This window comes from Larimichthys crocea, chromosome III, assembly GCF_000972845.2.
Source record: "Larimichthys crocea isolate SSNF chromosome III, L_crocea_2.0, whole genome shotgun sequence".
Lineage (NCBI taxonomy): Eukaryota > Metazoa > Chordata > Actinopteri > Sciaenidae > Larimichthys > Larimichthys crocea.
In genome coordinates this window covers 16937304-16949747 of record NC_040013.1, presented here as the reverse complement: position 1 = coordinate 16949747, position 12444 = coordinate 16937304, and the positions used below count along the sequence as shown (strand labels likewise).

The window sequence follows — 12444 nt, the reverse complement described above, 5'->3', positions numbered from 1 at the left end:
TCCATTCATGGAGCTGGTGGAATGTGTGAATAAGGGCTTTGAATAAGGCATGAATCACAGCCACCTGATTAGTCAGTAAGCAGTCTTTTGACATTACCATTGTTTAAATGTGCATGGTGGAAGTGAGAGTGCTGTCATCTATAAACACCTGTTCACTCTAGTGTGGCTGATTAGGAGGGATGGATATTCAATGTAAACTGAGACATGAAGGAATTTTCTCAGAAAGCATCGTAAATTATTTTTCCTGATAAAACTTCATCAGCGAACCAATTCAAAACATTTTGGAAAGTTTATTTTGTATCAAATTTGCTATGTTGGATCTTAGTCGCATGTTAGTTCCTCATAGTGGCTTAGATTGATGTCGACAAGAGAATCTCATATTGTTACACGTCACACCGAGCCACAAGTACAGAGCGTGTGGACAGTTGCTACAGCTTCAGTGGCAGAGGCTTGCCCAGAAAGGTTAAATGTGTTTGGTTCATGTCCTGGTCTGCAGATTAATGACATTAACGAAGTTTCCATTAGTCGTGCAACTGGGAGAGACATGGGCGTCCATGCGGAAAGCCACATGACTGAGGCAGAGATAAGAGAAAATGAAATACGTCTTCGCGGAGACAGGAGGGGCCAGGAAGTGCCACTCCAAATTAGCCGCAGGCCCAGTTTGTTGTTACTTCATTAACCCAACAGCCCCGGGAAAAATAAAAAGTGGGGTCACAACCTTTAGCAACGGGGAGGCCTGAAATTTGCAAAGAGAGGCTCCCTGAAACTTTGTCTGGATGCGACCATTGACACACAAGTGTTTATGAGGGAATGTTGAATCCAGTCAATCTCACCATTGTTATATTTTAGTGTTTTACCTCAAACAAGTCTCTTTGCATTAGTACTTTATTTTACAGTTATATTTGCTACAATATGATACTAATGATGCTACAATAGATAAATAAAAGAAATACCAGATTGTTTTAATAATTTAATGTTTAATTATGCTGTAGATTAACACGTTTTTCAATTGTCATCTTTCTGTAAGTGTTATTAACTTCAACACTCAGGGCTATGCCATTCAGCACTGGTAGTATATTCATCCATATCTTAACAATGCCCTGACAGGCTGTTGCAAAAGAGGTTGAATGGTTTCAGTGGTTGAATTAGGTTCCTACAGTCTAATCTTTTACTTCTTTAAAAAATATTAAATGCAAAAAAATGTAAATATCAATAATCATTAGAATTGTAAGTTTGTAGTTTTATTTTTACATTCAAATCTATGAATAAAGGTTAAAAATATAGCAGTGAGTGTTTTTCTCGGACAGATTATTCTACTTGATTCAGATCTGACAGCATGTGGGTGAAAAGGTTCACCCGGTCACTTTCTTAGCATGATGAATAACAAAGCTCCTAAGGTAGAAGAGAAGACTCACACAATGTTACACGAAAGTATCCAACACTAGATAGTAGCATCAATAATATAAATTCATTATCAGCCTTTCTACAAATGAGAATAATAAATGATCATCAATATTAGATCATGTGCATTGTGCTCTGTTTGTTGCTCTCTAACGTTTGGTGGTGTACTTCAAAACAGAGCTGAGTCATATAATGCGGTCCTTGTTGTTGTAACGTGAGCTGTGCAGTGGCTCTTTATTTGCAGGCAGTGACTTTATTAGAGTCTATGGTTACAGACCCTTGGAAGGAGGACTATTGTATTCTCACCCCTTCTCTGGCAAAGATACCTCTGCTGCTCTCTTCCTTTGTACACTCTTCATAACAAACAGACCTGGAGGATTCTGCAGAGTGTGGGTAGAAGTATCACTATTACTTTGAGTTTTGTTTTATTGATTAAAAGGAAGTGAATTTAGTCACATATAATTTAACCTCACAAATCGTACAAATGCATTCCTCCTGTACTTTGTTTATTTCTTAAAAAGTCAGCTAAATTATTTCTACCATCTCTATAGTTTTCTCTCTCTCTCTCTCTGTCTGTCTCTCTCTCTCTCACACACATATACCTACTCAGCAACATGGATCAGCTGACTTGGCTAGAAACTCTGTGGCACAGGTAGACAGAAGCAGGGTCCAGCGAGTGTCTACTGAGGCTGCAGACACATCTGCCTGCTTGATTTCACCTGGTAACTGAGCATGTAGTATTTACTTCTCGGCTGAAATGCAATCAGGGGCTGGTAGCTGGCAAGGAAGCAATGAGCCTGTGATTAGGTGCAGTTTTTTTTTCTCAAGAAGTAAGGAAGAGTTAGAGTTGGAAAAACTGGGAGGCAAAAAAAAAAAAAGTATTGTAACAGTTTGGCAACTTGTGCTAAAATGCGTTTCTAAACTTGTAACACACACTACATGAATAAAAAGTAAATTTATAAATTGTATAGTATAAGTATATATAAAAGTATAGTTTCCTAACTTTACTCACAAGCCTTTATTTTTAAATTTTATTCATTGTTTCCAGCCTTGTCTAATTCTCACATTCCTGTGTTTACCAAGAATGATTTTGGAATAACAGTTCAAACAGTTGCATGCAACATTTTCCCACTATTATATACCAGCTCCAATATTTAATACTAAAGCATGATTATAATAACATTTTATGATGTACCTTAAGCTCCAACAAAGAAACTTCAAGCTGGATGATAATGTACAACAATATGCATCATCATGAGCTGTTTCATTGCTCACAAACCAGAGCCTCGTGAATTCCTGATGATAAACGTAATGGTGACACTGCTTAGGTTCCTACGGTAGAGTGATCCCCAGTGTGCGTATAAACATTTACATCCTCGAGACAAGAGTCACCTCTCTAATCTGGCTGAAGAAGTGTGTGGAGAGGCCCTTTATCCCACCCTGTTTTAAGCGGTTGCTCACAGAAGAGCCATTTACCTCCACTAATGGGGAGTAAGTCTTTCACTGGGGGCCTGTTTGCCTCTCAGCTCCCTGAAAGAAACTTCGCCAGAGAGGAGACATTAAGAAAACCAGTTAATCTGGAGCATTCTGTCTGTGTCTACCCAGGGAGTGGACCGAGCTCCTTGGTGCCTTCTCAAGAGGCTTCTCTTCACAGCAACTATAGAAGTGTTAGATCAGCACTTTTTCTTAGTCGCCCTGATGAAGACGCAGTGGTTGAACAAGTGTCCTTTTCTGGTCATTGTTTATTGAGTTTGAAGGCTTTAAAAAATGCTGCCGATTTAATAAATGAACCACACAGTATTCATTTGCAGTATATTTTCGTTTATTACCATATGCCCTTTTACTCATATGCCAAACTCTTATTATAGTGCCCTTCAATTTTTTTTTTTTTTGGAAAAGTCAAGTACTGAAGTAACATGAAACAAGAATAAGACTGCAGCTTTGTGAAACTGTACAAACACAGTGGTGCTCTGACTTAAAGTCATTATGAGCATCCATCTAAATTTAGCGCGTTATCACGCTAACACTGCAAATTTAGAACTCTAACTAATGCTGACGGGAATGTTTTTCAGTAGTCATAAAGTCTTGTTTTGGATGTGCTCATGCTGCTGCATTAAAAGTTAAGGAATCAACCAAGTTACAATTCATCCAAGTTACAAATCATGTACCAAATTACATGGCAATCCATCCACTAGTTGTCACGGTATCTCACTAAAACCATCAACCTTCTAGTGGTTCTAGAGAAAAAGTATGATGAGTATATGAGTATAATTCATCCCCTGTGGACCATGACTGTCTGTACAAAATTTCAAGACGGTCCATCAAATAGTTGTTGAGATATTTCCGTCTAGATGTCGCTGTCCGTAGACAACACCACAAGCATGACTAAAAAATTCATATGAGACACAAACGTTTTGAAAGAACACACACAAAAAAGATTTTCTCAAACAATTAGTGCAAAAACAAACCGAGAACTAAACAAACTCTTTTTCCCTTACCTCTAATCTCGCTCTAGACTTTACAGAGAAAGCAAATTATTGATTTTAGAGCAGTGCCTTAACTCTCTGAAGCAGACAATAAAACCTCACTCTCCCTAAAAGGAACCTGAGGAAACAGTCTCACCAGAAGGAACAGAAGCCCGACCACAATCACAACCTAGTCACTGTTACTTACCTTTGTTTGTGACAGTGGAGGCTTTTAACCCCCAGACACTTATTCTTTACTCACCGTTTATGGAGCAATCCTACTGTGGCAGGAGTACTAGACCAAGGTCATCAGTGACTGCAACCAGACTGACTTGTCGTTAAAGACGGGACAAATAAACACATGAGGAACTCCAGAGAATGGGGCTAATCACATAGGTGGCTACAATGGCAGGTGGCTGGCAGGTGAGGATGAGCAAGAAAAAATAAATGTGCTGGGTGGGTGTAGGAGGTCGGATGAGGGTATGGGAAAACATTTTAGTGAAATTCAGCACTGCAACAAGATGATTCAGTTGTCAGAATCAAAAATGCACAACAACCCTAACACACACACAGAAACGTGCCCACAGAGGCATGCATGTAAAATACACACACACACACACCCACACACACACACATGATTGTGTTTCAGTGGGTGCGACAGATGCCGTATGGACTGTTGTATTCTCAGCAGTAAAGGAGGGCCCTGAGGGTCTCTGCTGTCTGACAGTACACCAGGGATCAGCTGTGACACAGTGACACTGATCCCCCTCATGTCACACACAATGCTGTCCTAACACCACCGTGTGAGTGTGTGCATGTGTGTGTGTTGTGGGATGTCAAATATACTATATATACTATATACTATATAGTAGTATGACATTGCCTTCTCCACCTTTACACACCTTCACATTACATGTCTGCCACGCTATATATATATATATATATATATATATATCCTGTCTTGCATTGCTTCAAAGTAATATTTTTGAGTAATAAATGGATAAAAAATATATATATGTATTTTTGTATAATTTGCAAGGTTTCATTCTGTTTGTGTCTGTACAAACAGAGGCTGAGAGGTGCTGTCGGTTGTACTGCTCATGTTTGGCCAGTTGAGGCCATGCTTTCCTCAGGGTGAGCAGAGTTTGACTCCAGCCTCCACATATACTCTCACTCTGGCCCACTTCTTCCCTCACAGCAAAGCTGTACAGTATATATGGGTCATGCAATTGGAATAATTTGCACATTCATCTTGTAATCTCTATTCATTGGGTAGCAGTAGAACGTAAAAAAAGTTCATACGTTTATTCAAGTTCTGTGTGAAATTTTGCGGTACTGAGTACTTTATTAGTATGTGTCTTTTCTTGCCTCCATTGCATTTCACTTACAAATTTATCCTCTGTGTTTATTACTAGTTACTAGAATTAGTTTTTTTCATCTGCAAAACATAATTTAGGCTCAGAAAATAAGTTTACACCTTAAAATGCTTCTTGCATTGTTAATTTAACAACCCATAAATGGCCAGTTTTCATAATGTGTATTTTACTTTTATATTTTACTGAAAATATGTTTATAAATTCACTGAAGATAAAGGTCTTTACTGTATTGTTAATTTAAGAGTTGAGTTTTCACTGCTGTCCTTTGATAAATAAGGAAGCCATTCAAACAAATGGGATATATATATATATATATATATAAGAGATATATAGGCATGAGGTATGTATGTATGTATATATATGTATGTATGTTATTAATTACAATTTTAATTTAGACGTGGTCTTGGAATTCAGTTTCTGATTTTAAGGCTTAATACCATGGCTGTGTATATTTAATATTGAAATACCTCTTAAAGCTCATTGGGTTAGAAAGTATTAACCATGTCTGCAGTTTGAAATAAATAGGTTTACACCACAAACATGACATCCACAAGACTACCAGTATGTTGGCGACTGATACTGTTTTCTGCCACTTCCTCAGCCAGCGTCGGTCTGTGCACCGTACTGGTCAGTCTCTTCCCAGGTGCAGACCTTCCCCACTAAAAACCACCATGAGCCTGTCAAATAAGTAAGGCCAGAGAGATGTGTGGCCTGTGAAAGGGATATGCTAACCCTGTTAGTGGGCGCAGAGACACTCCTTTGTTTCCTGGCATGTCTCACATACTTTCAGAAGCCAGATAAGCCCCAGCACCATGAAACACTTCTTTATGTTTGGCCTCGGTAACGTCCCAGAGAGGGCAGAGTGGACTCAGAGGAGAGTCCAGTCAGTAAGCAGGTAATATGTCCTCAGTGTCACACCTTATTAAAGGGCCAGATACATATACGAGCTGTGGTTATGTAGTCCCAAGTACCTGCTGAAAAATACTCCAAAAGCTAAATTCCTACTTTAAATATTCCTCCCTCCAACTCCGTCATTTTTCTATTATTTCCTTCTCTGAGGAGAAGGGGTAGGCTGGAATGGTGAAAGGCAAGGGTGGTGGGGGTTTGGTGGGTAGGGAGGTGGGGGCTTGGCTGTTTCCTGAAATCGGATTAGCAGCTACTCTACACTTACATTGCAGGGACTGGGGCTTTAGTTTAGCCCAGCTCAAGACCACCCAACAGGTAAACAGGTACATTACTGTGGAGCAAAAAGTGAATGGTGAGGGGATAGAGGATAAAAATACTCATGAGGGATGGATATAGAGAAGTGAAATAAATACAAGACTAGCTGGTGGACTGGTGAAAGTGGATTCCTCAGTGCAGTTAATCTGAAAATAATTCCAAAAACTCCCCAATGAAGTAGTGGGAATGTGCATATTACAATGAAACAAACAAAAAAGTAGAAGAGAGAAAAAAAAATTGTCAAACCTAACTAAACTTTTGAAATTTATTCTCAACTACCAATTTGTGAACTTCCTCTTCTTGAACCAACTCTCTGGACCTTCACAAAAGACCTACATATCTCAACCCCAGCCCTCCCCGCTCACCAAGATATCTAAACCTCACACTGTCATGCTGCTGCCACTGCATCCCACAGAAAACCTCCTGAAAATTAGTTTTTGGCAACCGGCTCGCAAACACACTCTCCTGTCTGCTGCAAGCCACCAAGGCTTTGTTAGGCAGGCCTGCTCTGAGCCCAGAGCCTTCAAGACCCCCATTATGCAGCAGGACTCAGCGGGGCAGAAAGAGCAGGAGTGTTTTCGCCAGTCATGTGGGCACACAGGCATTATACACTCTTCAGTGGCACTGTAGATATTTTGTGAGTCTTACAAACAGAGGAGAGGCCTGCAAAGGCTGCAAGAAGTTTTGATAATTGGGAGTTATATAAGTTCCAAAATCCTCCTGTGAGGATTTTAGAACTTAGTTTTTTCCCCTCCTTTTCCCCCTATTGTGTGTTTTTGAAAAGCTGTGTGTGATGGCCCCACTGCGAAGGTGACAAATCCTTTGACATAAATCATTGTGTAAAGGTTAAAGGAATACAGTCAAGTGCTCAGGAAGAAGAGCCTCTAATTGCCTGCTTTGCTCCAGCTTTGCCGAGCAGTGTTTTACAAATTAAACAACAGCTCCTGCACGCTGCAGAGCAATTGTCTATGTGTGCACGCTTCTCACGCACATGTGTTTGCGAGTCTTTGTTTACATGTGCCGTTGTGTGTGTCCACTTATGTCTTATTGTAAAAATAAGCTTATGTCAAGAGCCACAGATGCACATATCTTCTGTAGCTGGGCGGGAAGAGTTGGAGTTTTTACTAATCAGTGATGGACAAACTCAGGGCTCCCTGCATCTCAAACATCACTGCTTCTGTCAGGGGCCCCGAGTACAGAGCAGGCGGGCTGAGCAGCTCTGATCAGCAGTGTTGTGTTTTTTTTTTTTTCACACTGAATCACACTGGGGAACATGGGTGTGTGTTTGAGATGCAGGGATGCATGGTGCTAACCCTCCCCTGAGTAGTAATGCATGAACTGTTAGCAAAACATTGTTGCTGCTGCTGTTGCCTTCTATGTTAATAAGACGTGGATTGGGTTGGGGGGTGTGTGTGAGGTGTGTGTGTTTCTGTGAGGGGGTGGGGGTGCACAGATGTAATTCAAGGTTGGCATCACAACATTCATAATGCACCTACTGTAGAAGATATAATGCATTTGGCAGACCTCTGGCAAACTTTCAAAGTCAATACAGAAGACGCTGGCAGATGATGATTTCAAATGAGACGGCTCGGATAAATAATGACAAAATGATTTTAGATTTGATGTTTCAAGTTTTATTATCAAAGATGAGGTTTTGAAAATCAAATTGTTTTCCTAAAATACATATATTCAGCAACATCCTGACACAGAAAGCCCTTGCACTTCATTACGAGCCCTCTGTATTTGTAATCGCTGCACCTTTTATGCAGCATTTCAAGCTGTCAAGCCGCTCGCGTCCATGTCACTCAGTTATGTGTTGTAGAGGGAAGAGTTCAGGGTGTGTAAATGTATTTATGAATGCATGATTTTGTGAAAGTGTGTACTTGGCTCTCTCCTCTTGCTGTCTAATAACTGGTAACCCCAGCTGTGAGTGTGTGTGTGTATTTGTCTGCCTGTGTAAAGCTGAGGCTCGCCGGGGCACTGAGGCGAAACTTGGCCCCAGTCAGGCCAGTGCGCAGAGGGCAGAGACCAAAAAGACTCCAGCCGTGCTGTCTCTCTCTCTCTCTCTTTCTCTTTCAATCTCCCTCTTTTCCACTGGGATTTGGAAATAGGTAGGCCGGAAGATGTAACATGTATTTATTTTGTACACAACACTCAGGGATTCTTTGCCCTTTTGTAAATGTACATGCAGTACATTTTACTGATCCTGCAGTGGTTGGCAGAAAAAAACAAAAACAAAACATGATTCAGTAAGATTTAATTCCACAATACTCGAGCAAACTTCCTGCTTTAATGACTCTGTTTCCCAAGCTTCAAATTAAATGGTAAAATGCATTGTTTATATCTGCAGAACGACACATAGAAAGCAGAGAAGCCTTTTCTGATCTTACATGCGCATCAGCAGGATAAATCACCACTGCAAATCATTTTTTGGTCTTACATAGTTTGATTGGTTATAGGTACAGAAGCGACTTGGTGTGGGTTGTGGAAATATCATGGTTTTTGCTTATACTTACCACTTTGTTCACATTAAGGGACGTTTTTCATCATAGACTATGGAACGCAAGCAGTTTAAAGTCTGATGTTTTGTTGGCCCATTTGTCAACCCTGACCTTCTCCCTCAGTGGCTCTAGAACCATGTTACACTATTTCCTCCTTTCATCCTCCAGTCATAATGCCTACAGCCCCTTGAGAGCTTTGCCACTTGAGCGTGAGCAGATATTGTTTTTGAGCATTTGCTGAACTGACTAATATCCTTGTTTTTCTTGGGCAGACAGTTTTTTTTCTTGCATCTTCTCAGTGGATGGAGATTTGTATATCCTCACTCTGTGCTGCCTGCTCATCTCCTTCCTCCGTCACAGGACCTTCCAGTAGCTTGAAGAGGAAAACCAGTGGAAGTGGAGCCAGGGCCACTGGTTAAGCATTTTCATGCTGGATTTGAGATCAGATTATATATGGGCCTGTTCAATTGATTTAATGGATTTGAAGAGACTAGATCCTATTAATAAAGGAATGAAAGAGATGGAGGAAAAGGAAAAAAGAGGGTGACTTTGCCCCAGAGGCTGTGGGCCCACCAGTGGGACTAAAAGGGTAAACTGCCATGCAAATTAAATTCTGCCTCCATGCACTGGCCCCTCTAATGTCCTCCATTACACACCTTTTATTTGTTGTGCTCTGATATTACAAACATACGTTTCTAGCAACATCAGACTGGTATGGGAGTGATTACTGGGGAAGATGGAATTTACATCCTTTCTCATCCCAGCAAAGTGCTGTTTGCCTCGGAGGAACAAGCAATGGGAATATTCCAAGATGGTCTTCAGATTGGGACTGACACTTTTTTTTTTTTTTTTTGGATGCCCCCCCCCCTTCTCCTAAAGAACCACCATCATGAGTTCCAGCCAGGATTATGATGAAGTTGAGACTGAGAGGTTTAATCAGTGAGAATGGCAATGTCTGGGCTGTAACCCAGCTTACCTCAACGTTTTGTCTTAATGAGGTTGTACTTTGCTTCATTCCTGGGAAGTCTCACCTCTCACACTCTGGTACTGTCGGGCTGTCAAAAGTAGCTGTAAAAACACACATATGTCACATATGCTAATCCGATTTGCACTTAATCATGACAGGGATTATACTGTACGTACAGTAGCCACAAAGCCGTGAAACGTTCAGTGTTTTCCAGCAGCAAAGTTCACCTTCCTGTGAGTCTGGAACAAGTTTGCAGGCCCGACAATTTATCTCTGATTAGGAATAATAAACAAAATCCTAGGAACTCTTGCATAAGTAGCTTTCAAGGTTCGCTGTTTAGGCTTTGTCTTTGAATAATCACAGCAAATGAGTAGATGAAGTACTGATGAAGTAGATGAAGTGTTTGTTTGCTTATGCATTGGCCAGTTGGTGAGAAAATCTGCTTTCTTTGCTTGAGACATCGTGGATACAATTAATTTCTTCTGGGTCTGGTACTTAATTAAAACAGCAATAGTGTTATGAAAAAAAAACTATCTACATCACACTTTTTCTTATAAATCAACATAATTAAATAAATCTATACATGATATGTTATGCTAATATGTTAATGAGGCAATTGTAAGCATGCAATTTATGGTCACATTAACCAGAAATAAGGGTATGTTTCAAAATAAATGCATACATGCATGTTTCTGTCTCAAAACATAAAAGATCTACGAAGTCAATAAGAAATCATAACTTTCACTTAAACTCCCTCTCTGTTGCACAAAAAGAGCCTTTGACGCTGATATTTTCTACTGCATGATGAAAACGATGTTCGCCTCTTCCTATTGCCTACTTCATCCTTGCAGGAGGAGCATTATTTTTGTCCAATCACAACTGAGAAAAACACATGACTAAAAACCAAGCACTAACGTTCTTCGGCCTATTATCAGTGTTTGACTGTTTGACCAATCACTGCAAGAGAAACTGCTTGTGCAGGATAAATATAAACTAAATATAGAATATATCCTGTGTCTTTGATATCAACATCCTGCCAAATAAAAAATGAATATCCACCTTTCAAACAAAGGTATGCCTGGGAGTATGGACCTCATTTCAAGCACAATTAACTTGAAATGGAGTGCTGCAAGATCAATAGTCCCCAGTTGATCCAGAGGGAGCTGTCAGTCTATGGAAATGGCACACATATGGTAATATCCCCAGCTTAACAACAACTTAGAGGATTTACTGTTGCTGTTTTCAGACCCACATGAATAACAAACAGTAGGCCACCCCCTGGGAACCATTTTGTTTTATCCCAGCTTCAATTAATCTTTAAGGGGGAGGATACCATTCGGGGGAAATGGCAGGGGGGATATGAAGAGGGCGTTTGTAGATGTGAAAGGTATACTGCTAATTATGAAAATTACAAATAGACGATCGACTCATGCAAATTCAATGATGTGTGTGTGTTCCAGTGTTCTTTTTCACCTAACTAGCTTTTCATCATCTCTTTTTCTCTCTGACTCTACCTCCATCACACACACACACACACAGATAAAGTGTGTTTGCGCTTTCATTTTCTAATTAGGACACTTTTGTCTCAGTGAGAGCTGCTATTGACAGGCACACAGACATTAGCAGGATTATATGAGTTCTTACACTGATGAGTGTGATGAGATCTCAGGAGATGTGTATGGATTTTACCTCCTGCTGACTGCACTTCTCTCCTCTTAGCCTCGGGCCCAGAAACCTGTGGCATAAAAGGCTCGCAGAGAAGAAATGAAAGTGAGGATAGGTGGCAAGCACGGTAGTTATACGCTCCAGTGTGATGTCATTAAGTCAGATTCGTTTAGCAGAGTCAGGTGCGGACAGCCAGCACGTATAGACAATGCAGTGTCACATGAGATAGCGCTGGGACTTAGGTCAATTTGAAATTGATTTACCTCAACTCTGCGATTGATGAAGTCCGTTCAGGTTAAACTGCAGAGTTCTCGATTGGACATGCACTTTGGGGAGCCGCTATTGGAATTGACTTCTGTGTGTCGCCCTCAGCTCAAGCCAGGTGGGAAATTGAGTTACAAAGCACAGCATGAGAAGGATAGATGACCTCTGTGACAGTTATACAGTTTGTGTCTGCCTTTCATAACTGCAGCTGAAAAAAGTCCATTGATTGAACTGAAAAGGCGACTTAAAAAGTCCACATTACTCTTCTCATACTCTTGTAATCTTCAAGTCTTCTTGAGAATAAGAGTGCTAGAGAAATTGTGCCATTCAAAACATGACTGGAAAAGCTTTGCTAATGGAAAATCAGAAAATGATGGGGGGCAGTGAGAGGTATGTAAAACACTCTCTTCGCCTTCCCATTCAGGAAGACGAGATGTAGGTGGAGACACGTGACAGGCACAGAGGCAATTCCCTGTCCTGTTTTACAGGGAGTCTGTAAAACCAAATCTAAATTTCTACTATCATTTTGTCACTCGCCTCTGATGAAGGAGAAGTGATGTTGGTAAAGAAATGAATAAATGGAA

The 12444-nt window shown here is 40.4% G+C and overlaps 1 long non-coding RNA gene across 3 annotated transcripts in view; it reads left to right on the top strand.

Moving 5' to 3' along the window:
- LOC113745641 (uncharacterized) overlaps positions 1-12444 on the top strand; it is a 63635-nt gene that overhangs the window by 7990 nt on the left and 43201 nt on the right. The window lies entirely within an intron of this gene.